General features: G+C 34.5%; 1 pseudogene; it reads right to left on the bottom strand.

Annotated features, from left to right (window-relative positions):
• Positions 1–7,006: 7,006 nt before the first annotated feature.
• On the bottom strand, positions 7,007–8,715 carry LOC109021592 (annotated as a pseudogene).
• Positions 8,716–14,458: the final 5,743 nt, after the last annotated feature.

Below are 14,458 nucleotides of genomic sequence, written 5' to 3'. Positions count from 1 at the left end.
CCAAATATGAAATGGGAACTTTTTGTGAACAATTTGGCCTTCCATCTAATATATATTGAGAAATAGTCATATATATTAATCTAATATATTACTATGCTATATACTATACTATATATACTACATATTAGATTACTATAGTATACTATATATATTATACTATATATACTATATTACATTATATAAAATACTATATACAGTACTATGTTATATAATTATGTTACATATACTGTTTAACTATAAAATTTTATAAACCATTATATAATAAAAAATATATATATATATGGTCCATGTTCGAACAAACAAATTTAGGTTTGAACTTTGAACGAAGTACGTGGGACCGTTTAAATAAACATTCAAACGCTTTTGAAAAAATGGCTGGACATTTTCCACGTTAATTCTATGGCATTATACAGGAATCTAATTTCATTCACGTTCACATGCCAATATCTGAACTTTCGAACATTCTAGCATGACATTCGAAAGTAAACTAGTTAGGTTTGAACGCTTCTGAAAACATTGGTGGCACCTTTCCCTTCGTTAATTCTATGGTATTTTACGAAAACCTAATTTTGAACACATTTGCATGTCAGCACTAACATGTTCGAACGTTTATGAATTACGTTTGATCACAGGCTAGTTAAGTTTGAATGTTTGTGCTAAAATTGGTGGGATCTTTCCCACGTTAATTCTAGGAAACCTACTTTCATCCACGTTAGAACGTCAGAAGATTAACGTTCGCATGTTGTTTTGAATGTTCAAAAATTTAGCTGTTAAGTTTGAATTTTTATGAAAAACTAAGTCTCCACATTTCCTGCGTTAATTCTATAGGAGATACGTAGACCTAATTCCATACACATTCGCATGTCAACAGGTCTATGTTAGAATGTTGTGGAAAGTAAACAAATTGGTGGGACATTTAGCTGGATCCTAAAAATTTACGAAACGTTTGCACATTTACTATGAACGTTCGAACATCACAGCAATTTGATGCAGTGAATTTTCATTTAAAAAGTCGTTGTAGTAGTCTTATTCACTAAATAGAACGATGTCATTCTGTTTAGTTTGACCTATTGCAATGATAAAAGTTGCAAGTGTAATAAGAAAACTGCAAGGAAGTGACTAAAATATTCGCAGAAGATGTGTTTCATGGGTCATTTACGGTATTTGTCAGCAAATCATGAATGGCTTTGGGAAGGCGCTAAATTTGTTGGGAGAGTGGAGGATAGAATTGCACCAAGAAGTTATCTGGGGATGATATATTAGAACAATTAATGGAAGTTGGAGTGAATAATTTTGACAAAAGTCAGGAAAAGAATAAGAGAAAACGAGGCCTAGCGGAATTGAATTGGTCAAAGCGGAGTATTTTTTTGACAGCTTGCCGTATTGGTCGTTATGCATATTGCAACATAGTTTGGATGTAATGCATATAGAGAAGAATATTGTTGATAATATACTAAGGACATTGATGAGTATTAACAAAAAAGACAAAGGACACGCTTATGACGAGAAATGATCTTGAGAGAATGAGAATTAAATATAATATTCATTTGCGGGAGGAAGACAATGGAGTGGTTATACCACATGCATGTTTTACGATGACCAGAGATGAGAGAGGATAGACTTTTGCAAATGGTTGCAAGGTGTGAAGTTGTTAGATGATTATGCTTCAAATCTCAGTAGATGTGTGAGCTTTGATGAATGGAAAATAAGTGGATTGAAAAGTATTGATTGTCAAGTATTTTTGCAGAACTTGTTACTGGTGGGAATTTGTGGGAAGCTGACTTATAATGTACATGTCACCATAACTAAACTATGCATGTTTTTCGATGATTTGTTCTCTCGGGTAGTAAATCGAGATATGTTGTGGAAAATGGAAGAGGGCATTGGATTATTCAAATGCAAATGTAAAATTTGCATAATATGGCATGATTTTGCATTTGGCTATTCCACTCAAAACTTATTTCCACAGTGGGTTATCCACCTATTAGCAGAATAATAATAAATATTATAAATTTAATAATATTTTTTTCAATTTTTTTTGTTCTATTAATTTTTTTTCCTAAATTAAGAGCTACATAGAAATATTAATGTTATACAATCTGAGACTTGGATAAAGATGTGTATAGGACCTGAAGTGTAGCAAATACATTCTAAATATTTAATACAACACCATTGAAAAAAAATGCTTGTCTATTACATTTTCACCTCAAAAAAATACCGTTGAAAAAACACAAGTCATCACTAATGTTCAACACATTTCAGCCCATCACAAAAAATAAAGACAATGCCTAATCACAAAATTGCTGCCTAGTCACATGTATTTCCATCATATGTGGCTGGACGGCCACTAAAATCAAACAATGTATACGTTAAACATATACTACTATTAATTACAACGTCGAAATGGGCTAAACAAATACTTACACACCTCCAAAATGTGTGTATGGGTCCTCGGATGGTGATGTGATTCCATACTTACTCATTAAACCATCGAAAATTTCATCTTGAAGACGTTGGAAATAAACTTGCTGCTTTGGTTTCATCCCATCAAGATCTAATTTCATTATTTTAGCTTCGAACTTCTTCTTCTCAAGTGCAAGATGTTCATCTCTATCCCGCTCTTGCTTGCGACATGTATTTCCCAAAATAAAGTGCAGTTGGGTTGGATTTGGTTAATGATGAAATAATTTTAGATGCATAAATTCAATCCCATCTGATTGAAACAGTATGCAGAGAATAGGGTTAGTCAATCAATTGCTCAGTGTAGTCAATGAAAATCTTTAATAATGGCAGTTGGCAATGAAGTTCAACAGTGGTTTGGAGTAAGCATTCGATATTGTCTTGTGGCCCACCAATGATCATTTATCCCTACATCTTGCCTAAAATCGATTTCACACAATTGGTAATATATACTATATAAGAGGCTCAGTTTTGATGTTGTTTCGATGTTTGATAATTAGTTTTCCTATTATTTGATGTTTAACTTATTTATCTATGTATGTACATGCGTTATAAAATTTTTGGAGCACATTTTTGAGACTATGAACTGTAATCCGAGAGTTATCTCCCACTATGAGTGTGCTACATGCTTGGTTTAGTATTTAATTTGTTTTTGCATGAAAAAATTTATTATTGTTAATTTATTATGTTCTAATTGTGTTGTGAAATTGTTTTGACGTAAATTATGGAAATATGAGTAAACTAAAACCTAGATTAGAGTCTTAGACTTTTGATATTGTCATGTTGCAAACAAGCTACCGTGCAATTGTGTTATGCGGCATTCTGTTTTGTTTTCTTCTTTGTTTTTTTAGTTGTTAGATGGATTTTACAATTGTTGTTGATTCAAACGAAGTGATATCCAAACATCAGGACCACTGAGTGCCCCTACCAGTAATACTTTTCTATTTCCTAAGAAACGAAAGAGAATGGATCTATCAGATGTTTGGGACCATTTTATGAAGGTGAAGAGTTGTCTTGTAGATGAGCCTAAGGTTAAGTGTAATTCTTGGGACTAGATATACGCTTGCGACTCAAAGAGGATCGAATCTTCAACCATGCGAAATGACTTGCCTTCATGTCCCATAAATCCTCATAAACATGAGCTTTTGGATAGGCACCAAAAAATATTGGCGGGTGAGGCAACATCCAAGGAGGGGGCAGGAGATAGTGATGGTAATACGATGAGGAATCTTGTAACTCACAAGAATAGTGAAGAGGTTGTGAGGTTGTCTATTGCCTAGATGGTAATTACAGATAAGTTGCCATTTCAAATTGTTGAATGAGTCTTAGAAGTCACATATCTTGGCTCTCAAAGAGCTTGAATCAATCTCTAATAGAAATTAGTTGAATATGTGTCATGTCATAAAAGTAGACCTTGGCAACTAATGAAAGAAACAAATCCCCTTTTATCAATTGCAAATTAAAATATAATTAAAGGGCTTGAGGTTCTGATAGTAGAATTCGGCCTATATGAACATTACAATACAAAATGCATGCCCATAAAAACCATTATTTATTATAAAACCACGTTAGTTAGCTGCAAAATAAGAAGAAAAGGAATTGCCAAACTAAGATTTTATTCATAGCCCAATAATTGAGCAAATTTGGATACAAGTGAGTGTAAATATAAGCCTCTTTGCATTAGAACAATAGAGTATAGGAAGTGAAAACCATCACAACCTCATTGGTTATTGTGCATATAGAGGCTTCATACATTGTATTGGTATGCAAAGCAACTAAGTATATTTCTCGCATTGTACTATTCTGTGTAAAGCTCAGATTTGGACAACCTTGGAGTTGGAATTGCAACTGTTGGATTCTTCTTCTTGGTAACGAGACCATATGTAATAACCGGGCTTAGGCCCAGCCCCTTTGTTTTGGTCGGATGTGCGAAACCCAGCCCACGAACTGGTTGAGTGAAGAACGGCGTCGTTTTGGGGAGGGATTTAATTCCCTTCATGCCGTGCACTGTTTCTCTTCTTCCTCCACTGCGTTTCTTCATTCTGCTTTCGGTCTGCATTTCTGTGATTTCCTCCATTCCCGTGCAACTGCTTCCCACGCCCCACGATCTCTACTTTCGGTTTCGCACATGAAGAGCCTTCCTCACCACATTTCCGAACCACTCAAACTCTCTATCTTGCGCGGACTGGTATTTCATCCTTAGCCGACACATCCGTTTTCATGGGTCTCAAGTTTTTTGATTCTTCGAAGGTGAGCCATCGTCCTCTCTCGTTCTCTGCATATTTTTGTTCTTTCTTTCTGTTTCACTAGCAATTCGTGAATTATTTTCTTTGGTTTTTGTCACTTTGCAGCATATTGTGGGTACCGAAAATCTGAGTGCCGTGGTTGGGTTTTCCCTCTTTGAGTTCTTGAATTTAATTTTCGGTAACTCTCGCTCCACCCACTGAACCGTTAGTCACTCTTAATTCTATACTTGCTGTTAATCCTCTTAATTCTTCCTTCAATCCGACTTTCCCTCTCTTCTTTTTTATGTATATTCTTCTTTCTTTTTCTTTTTTTTTTTTTTGGTTTTATGTTCACTAGAGATTGCTGTGAATATTTTAGACGTGAATTGCAATGGCCATTCGAAGTGGTTGAATTTTGGGACGTGAATTGTAGTGGCCATTCGAAGTGGTTGAAGTTTGTATTTTCTGTTGGGGTAAGTTCCTCGTAGCTGTTGGTGGTTTTTGATGATAGGTTTAGACTGTGAAATATAATAGAGTTACTGACTTGATGGTGGTTGAGTGTGATGGAATTCTTGATGTTGAGATATATGATTTTGGATGATTTGTGAGACTTCTTGGTGTAAATGATGGGTGTTTTGGAACTAGTTGTATTGAACTCTCATGCAAGTCTTAATGTGCTGAATGAATAAAATATTGATGCGGACACTGAAATTGTTTTATTCGAAGGTTGGAAGTGAAGTTGGGTTGGATTATGTTTTTAATTATTGAAGTTGCAATTGTTGGTTTTGGAAATAATTATGATTGGTTTGGTGTTATAGAAGGTGGCTATTTTGGGTTTTAAATGCGAATGAATTGAAGAGAGAGTTGTTCGGGTTTAATAGTTAGGTAGTTATGGAGCTGTGAATGGACTGTTTTGACTTATTACTCAATAAATAGCAGTCTACTAGATTGGTTATTAAATGTTGGATATATGTTCTTTTTGTTTAGGTGGTGTTACTATTAGAGTTCCGGCTCAAGGTGTTGATAATACGAAGAAGTCAGGTAAGCGGGGTTCATATACTAGTTTTGCATAAAATAAATAAAAAAGAGGTTGACTTTGAGAATAAATGTGTTTATTTTCTTTTTTGAAAAAGATGATCTGAAAACAACCTCAGATGCTTATTCTGCATATGCATAAATTTTATATAAGAGAAAGTGTTTTTCTATCATGACTGGTGTAGACATGAGCTAGTTTTGTGCACTTTGTTTCTGAACTATGTAAAAGAGCGAATAAGAAATTCTAAAAGTTTTGTTATGAATAAATGAGAATATTTTGTTTATGTTTATCTCGAATATGTGAAATGATCTGAAGCTTTTCAGTGTTTTGTTTAGACATGATGTATCATCTGAAAATCTTGGCATGAAGTTCTGATTTTGTATATGTTTGTAACCGGATTTTCGATGAAATCCGTTCTGTTTCTGTTAAGGCCCAGCTACGGATATAATGGTGGTTTATAACCCTACCACAGGGGTGAAACATGGTATACGGCCCAGCCACGGGTATAATGGTGGTTTATAACCCTACCACGGGGGTAAAACATGGAAAATGGCCCAGCCACGGGTATAATGGTGGTTTATAACCCTACCAAGGGGGTGAAACATGGAATATGGCTCAGCCACGGGTATAATGGTGGTTTATAACCCTACCACGGGGGTTAAACATGGTATTGTCCCGATGTGATATTAAACAATGATAAGATTATAATGTTTCAGTTTAGAAATGCCAACGGATTTTCTTTTTGGAATGAGTTTATTTTTCTGAAAACTTCGCTCTAATGCTTTTGTACAAAGTTTTGTTTCTGCATTCTGGAAATAAATGTTTTGTTCTGCTTATCAAATGTTATAAATGCTCATGTTTACATGCTAGTATATGCTCTCTGCTTGCTGAGTTGTTGATAACTCACCCCGTTAATCTTAATAATATTTCAAATGACATCGATGGTTTAGCTGAGGATCAGTATTAGAGTCTATGGAGAAGATTAGCAGTGATTTGTGGTTGGGTATCCCATGATATTAGCGTTGGTGTTGGAGGTTAATTATTTTTCTTAAGTTTGCTTCAATGGATTTAGACGGTTTATGGGGACATATGTTAATGTTATATTATTTCTAGTTGTTATTTGAGACATGAAGAAGAATTGATTTTATTTGGGTTGTTGGATTGAATATTGGATAAATGAGTTTATTTGATTTATTTAATTGAAGTATTTACGTTCGATTTGAGATTTGGGAAAATTGATATATTCTTGAATTTGGAAGTACTCTAGCCTTGTTAGAGTTGATTATCAGGTTTTATGAGTTAACTCTCCTGACCCTCGGGGACCGGGCGTTACACCATAAGTGTCTGAAACATCAATCTCTGAACCCTGTGGCAATTTCCATTCAAAGGAGTGCAAAAATGAAGCCAGGATGTATTTGAGTGTCCTGTCCCCTAGTGTAAGACCCGCGCATATTCTTCTCCCTGACCCAAATGGTAAATACTTAAAATTATTGCCCGAATAATCTACTTTACCATAACCATCATTTAGAAACCTGTCAGGTTTGAATTCCAATGGATTGTCCCAATACTTTGGGTCCCTTTGTATAGCCCAAACATTCACGAAAATACTCGAACCTTTGGGTACATGGTACCCTCCAATGATGCTAGATTCGCTTGGAGTACGAGGTACTAGGAAAGGAATAGGTGGGTGCAGACGAAACGTCTCTTTAATTACAGCATCTAAATAATGTAATTTGGGCAAATGGGATTCTTGGACTAAGTTATCCATCCCCACGATTTCTGTTAATTCTTCATGGACTTTTCTCATTGTCTTTGAATGTTTCAGCAGCCTTGCCATCACCCATTCCGACATTGTCGTTGTGGTTTCGGATGCAGCCACCACTATGTCCTATTTAAACATGAGTAAGATGATCAGCTGAATTGAAAAACAAAATAAAAATAAAATAAAATTTGATTGATGTCTAGGAATTAGCTAAAGATATAAATGGCCAACTTCAATTCGGCTCTAAAGCAATGAGATAGAAAAGTAGAAAAGTGGACAAATACATACCAAAAGCACGGCCTTGAGTTGGGTCATGCTAATCGAAATGCACCGTTGTTCTGCTCCCTTATTTCCAAGAGAACTTGCAAAAAGTCCTTTCGTCCTGTCTTTGTCTTTCCCACTTCTTTGGCCTTGGCCAAACTCTTCATCTGTTTTTCAATGACATAATCAAGTACTCGTTCAATGCTTTGGGAAATCCCCTTTACTTCCCTTACGATCCCTTGTAAATCAAAACTTGCTAATGTGGGGAAAAGGTCCGAAACATTTGGTTTTCCGAGTAGCAACATTAAATCCGAAAACATATTCTTAAACTCAGCTCCAAACTTAGCCCGTTCCTGACCTTGAAGTGTGCCGCCCCACAGCATCTTCATGATGGCATTCATCGCCGTCACAAATGCCAGTTCTCCTAAATCTACTTGGGTACCTATCTTTTCATACACATTTTTAATGGTGTTCCTTACCTCTTCTCTTCGTAAAGTGAAGGTAGTATCAAGATTTGATGCACTAAGCATCTCTCTCACAAACATCTTTCGCAACATCTTCCAGTCTGGACCATTCGGAGAAAAAGCAATATCGGCTCCCCCATATGTGATCGCAAGTATAGCTCTATTCACATCACGGTTGGAGAATAATGCGTCGTGGTCACGAACAACTTCTTTAACTAGCGAGGGGGAGCTAATCACAATGCACAACTTATTTGCAAGCCAAACCTTATAGATGGGGCCGTAGATCCCACACAATTGCTCAAATTTTATATGAAGTTCTGTACCTATAAACGGAAGGTACCCAACTATCGGCAAGCCACGAGGACCTGGTGGCAATGGAGGTACTGCGGCCTTTCTTTGTTTCTTGATGGCCCAGAGCAACCATAACACCGCAAAAATACCGATCGAAGCAGTGAGAGTTGAACTAGAAAATCTCTCGTCACCAGCATAAGACCTCCACCATCCCATCGCAGAAGCTGCATTCAAATGTAGGTAGATGTGAAAAAAAAAGGTCAAAACAAGGAATATGTATTTTATGTGAGTTATGTTGAAGCATCGCCTGGAAGGCAAGGAGGAAGATAGAATGAGACTTATCAGTGTTAAACATAGATAATTTACTTGAAACTCTGTTTCAAATTTTCGTAACCTAGACTAGACTACCTTTACAATTGAATTATTATTTTTAATTAACTTTGGAATATTTTGCATGTTCAGAAGAGCAGTTATAATATAAGGGTCTCTTGGGTTGAGTTCGTGTTTGCTCAAATCTTTTTTTTTTCTTTTGTGCTATATATAATGATTTTGACGATCTTAATTAATTTGACCCGTTTTATTATCTTAACATGCATGACTCGTTATACCAAACTGGTGGTGTATATATATATATGTGATGTAACCACTTATATAATTCGTTTAATAAAATGATCATGCACCTAAAAAAGAAATTATTATATATGTTGAATTAACACAAACAAACTATATCAATCCATTTTCATTTAAACGGATTCAATTGAAATAATTTATATCTTATTAACATTTTAACTTGTATCAAAGTGATCTGTGTATTCAAAACTAGATTAGTAACAAAATCAATTTGAAAATTGATACCCATAGCCATAATTAATACACATTTCCCTTCTCAACACTTACCTAGATATCCAAGGAAAATGGACTTTTGATCCCAAATTCATCTAAATAAACAAATACATAAAAAATCATATTCCATGAATCCATTCCAACATTTATTATTGACACTAAATCACTGAAAGTTAAAAAAAAAAAAAAAATACTAAGGTGATGATCTTAGAGCTATATTTTATAATTTAAGAAATATTGTTTAATTAGACAGATTTTGCAGGTTAAGGAAGTTAACACGAATTGATATATTGTGAATTGTGTCTCAGAGTTGGCCCATTATAACAAAATATTGTTACAATAAGCATTATGGTTCCGTTTGGATATTAACAGTATTTTAGATATATGAATAATAGTAAAAATAATAGTGAATAGTTTGTGAATAATAATAGTACTGAAGTAGTATAAGAATATATAAAAACAATTGTATTTCTAATAAGACCCTAAGTCTTTACTGTCGTGTCTGTTTACAAACCATATATGTTGAAAAATCTCAACATAAAGCTAAAAAAACTACTCAGTGTGAAATGGATTTTGGGGGCCATAGAAACTGTGAAAGAGCAGTAATAGAGCCATGATGTGATGTTTTTGGCTGGATTTATATATGATAAGTAAATTTTTCACTGTCCACTGCACTATTCACGTATTTTTATGTTAGTGATTGATATTGAATGCCACGATAATTAATGGAGTATTATAAGCAAGGATATATGCAACGTGTAAACAGTACAATAACATAAGAAAACAAGCAAAGACATGATAAATGATATTTGTAGTAGTGGAGTGTGCAAGTACCGCGTAATCGTTTTGAAAAAAATGAGTAAATTTGAAATCCACATAAAAAAATTAATTTTTTAATACTAGATCTCATTCTTTTTCAAAATGATTATACGGCATTTGCACACTCTACCACTGTATGTTGCATTAATATTGAAAAGATATATATATATATATATATATATATATATATAATGAGATTTGAGGACATAGTTTTAGAATTAATAAATGAAGAGACTTACAAGTTGGAACTTTGGATGAAAGTCACGTACTACTTCTTTGAAAACAAGAATTTTACAAATATAGAGATCAAGTTTTTAGTATTCTGCTGTACTCATGTTTGAGCACGCCTTCTTATATAGAGCTTGAAGTCTTGATCAATTATTTGCTTCTCAGACTATTTCCTCGATCCTGAACTAATCAATCAGGTGATGGTTGGCAAGTTAAAATCCTTCCAAAGTCAAATGATTTTTGAGTCAAAGATGCTTTCATTCCCAAACATATATAAATGCATCTAAAAACACAGCTTCAACAATTTAAAAAAAAAAGGCTACAAAATAATTTTTTTTTAAAAAAATAAATAAAACATAATAAATACAAGAAAAGCCACCCGTACATGGAGGCAGCCACCACGACGCCGTGGCTGTGTTTTTCCCGTTTTCTCTCTTTTTTTTTAAAAAAAAAATTACTAATTATTAATTTATTATATCATCCAAATTAAACATTACAAAATTTACCACCTTTTCAAACTCTATAAAACCATCCTTAATAAAAGTATTGATTTTAATGTTACCCATTAATAATACCCCTTCCTTTTCCAAATATTATTACAAATTCGTTTTTTCATATAGAAGTTTAGACTAGTTTAGTTTTGATAATTTAGAGATTGATCAGGATGAAACCTAATTTTGAAAAGAGAAAAAAATGTTAGATAATATCACATGTAATTATATATATATATATATATTTCATTTATTAAAATTTGATCCATGCATGATTATCAAATTTGTATCAAGTTGATAGGTCCCAACACAGAGATACAATTAGTAATATAATTTATTCTCTTCGGGTGAGAATGTACCTCAATTAGAATGCAAAATAATTCCTGCCTTTCATTGATAATCTCGGCTACTTAAATAAGTAAGCCACTTACAAGAAATTCGGAATTGAGGGCGAACTGCTAGCTAATTACTTGGAACCCAACTTGCATGTAAAACAGAATAACATAAAAACAGAACAACGTAAAACAGAACACGCCCACGTAAAATAGAGCATTACAACGGAAATAAAAACAATGGAAATAAACTACGTAAAACTCGCAGTTTGCAACTGCATGTGAACCAGCACCATGCGACCCAGTCAAGCGTCCTTCTTTTACTTTAACTTCCTTCTTCACGTCCCTTTCTTCATGTGCCCATTACGTCCCCTTCGTCCACGTTCCACTACGTATGTCGCATGCCTTGTTATCCCAGATATTTCGGATTTGGCCTACGGGCCCTTGCTGACTTTCGTGGTTTATCACAAGTCATGATCATGATCTTTTAATTTTATTTATTTTTATAAATATCCCTTTCAAATATCAAAATGTTAGGAGAACGTCATGCTTTCAATGCACGTGAGAGTTTTTGTCTGTGCAGGGAGTTGTTGCATAAATTCTCTATTCGTGGTTTGAATGTTCATCATGTGTTTTTTCAATATTCATGTGCTGATGTGCTGAGTCGAGACTGCATGCTTTAAGTCTCTATTCGTGGTTTGATGTCCTGATATTATTAGCAAAGCACCTCTGCCACACATAATTTCACCTAATAATCATTTATAAGCATGCGTGAAGCCGATTGAAATGACAGTTCATAAATTCAATCCACGTGAATGGAAAAACTAATTGGTAGCATGTGCGAAGCCGATTGAAATATATATTGTGGTGCTTATTTTTTTAGGCTGGAATTAATAATTGTTGGACCGGAGTTTTTACCAAGGCCGCCGTTGATGAACTGCCAAAATTACGTAGAAAAATGTTAACAAACCAAACATTTGAAGCTACTAAGAGACATCTTGTCTATTTTATAACCTCGAGTATACAAAGTATCGAGAAGACAAGTCAATACATAGTAATCTTGTTTAGGTCCCCATGATGCCTAAACTAATTTGGACATGAGTGACGAATCCAGAAATTTATCTTCGGATGGCAGACTATTATTAAAGAGTAATACTACACACAACACCACCATCCTATTTTCATCTCATTAAGTAAGATATGGAATATTTATTACCATTGGATGATAAATAATCATCTAATAAATGATCATTCAATGGTGGTGTGGTGTATAGAATTTTTCATTATTAAAATGATAAAGAATTTGTTTATATATTCTCATAATAGATTGTGATATATATAATACAAAAATATTATAAACATAACTTCAAACACAAAAGATATTATCAACATATCTATCAATTAGAGACATATGACATAGACATATGACATACATTTATATATATATATATAGTATCAATTTTCCTTATTTAAAAAAAGAATTAAATATTTATCATTTACTAGATGGAGCTAGAATGTTATAATAAAGAACAAGAAAAAAAGATAAGTCATGCATAAAATAGATAAAATTTAAAAAAATAAGAAAATTTTGAAGGAGACTCGAAGGAAAATAGAAAATGATTGCATACCACACTACAATGCATGTGGGTTTTTCTAGCATCAGAATTGGCCATAAATGGTGTTTAAATGGTCGCAATAGATCATTTGTGGCCATTTCTGATTATCATTGGCTCGCCCCTTAATTTTTGTCCTAATGGACACTTTTACCGGCCATCCATCTACTGGCCACCATAAATGGGTTTTCCGGCCATGTAGTTCGTTCCAAATAACCTGCCATATTGTCAAAAGTGCAGGGAGTATATTTGTAACATCCCACCAAAGTCTACCAAGAGGCCCTATGGATAATGGACCTTGTTAAAGGAGTTAATATCTTGAGGACCTTAAGGATAAAGCCCAAGACACTTTGAGGACTTTAATTAGGAAAAGAACTGGCTAAAAGCATAGAGAGATAATTGATGCAAACCACTCACTATTCCTACACTACCTTTGTGATCCCCAAGCATGGATGAAGAAACCATGGTGTTCTTCCATCCCACGACACCTACACTTCAGTTTTTTTTTTTTTTTTTTAAAAAAAGAGAGCAGGAAGTCACATGTCCAATAGTGACCCCTCCCAAATTTATTAATAAAACTCTCACTTATGACGGAGGAATACTGAAGTGACAAGAAAGGACCATGAGAAAACCCATCAGGCCCACAACAAAGAAAAGCAAAACAAAGACCAACTTATAAATTGACTATAAACAATAACCACAAAACCCAGAATAAGAACTAAACTCTTAAAGATGGAAGGCCTAAGATATCCAAACGGAGCAATCCCCGAAGAGTCCACGGCAAAACACAGTTATTAGAAAAAGCCAAGTCACCTACACTTCAGTTTGACCCCATGGAATTGAAGGAATATTGAGTAGATCATTGATGAATGCAAGTGGTTCATCTCCGCAAACACCAACTCATCCCTTCCTCTTCCACCTCTTCCACCTTCAAGACAAGTGTCCCTCACCCTCTGCAATCTATTTCTTACTCAATGGAGGGATTATTCCTCATCCATTAGACTCAAGAAACCAACCTAGTTGAAAGAAACTAGCAACGGAAGGCCACTATTTTGAGAAAACAAGGATGTAACCAATTACAAACCCAACCAAGCCATGGGAGCTTATTTTCTAAAACTTTCATGCATCCCATGGCCCCACAAGATTAGAAATCATAGACACTAAGATTCCCTAGCTGCACACAAGAAACTAATGATGAAGCTTCAAGTTAACCTAGCTGAAACCACCATCGTTGTAGCTAAAGTGAGTAATCGGGTGAACCATGGTAAAAGGTGTGTTTTGAGTGATCATCCGCCCCTTAGAAAGCCTATAAATACAACCCTTCCTACCTCACTTCACCTCACACCACTTACAAAAACTATTGAGTGAGTTAGAAAGAAAGAGCTTAAAAAAAAAAAGTGAAGAAAGAGCCCTAGCCGAGTGCTTGTAGGAGAACCTCCAAGACTGTGAGTAATCTATCCCTTGTGTATTGATAATTCATGAGTAAAGCATGTTGAGTTGAGCATGAAGGTGCATGTTCAAAATAGATCATGATGATAGTATCATAAGTGTTTCATATGCCATGGTTATAAAGTTAAAAATTTAGTTACAACATGCACTATCTTGGGTTGATCATCATTCCTATCTTGAGGTT

The sequence above is a fragment of the Juglans regia genome, chromosome 13 (assembly GCF_001411555.2).
Source record: "Juglans regia cultivar Chandler chromosome 13, Walnut 2.0, whole genome shotgun sequence".
NCBI classification, from domain to species: domain Eukaryota; kingdom Viridiplantae; phylum Streptophyta; class Magnoliopsida; order Fagales; family Juglandaceae; genus Juglans; species Juglans regia.
The sequence above is the reverse complement of the archived record's forward strand: the minus strand, read 5'-3'. Positions and strand labels throughout refer to the sequence as shown.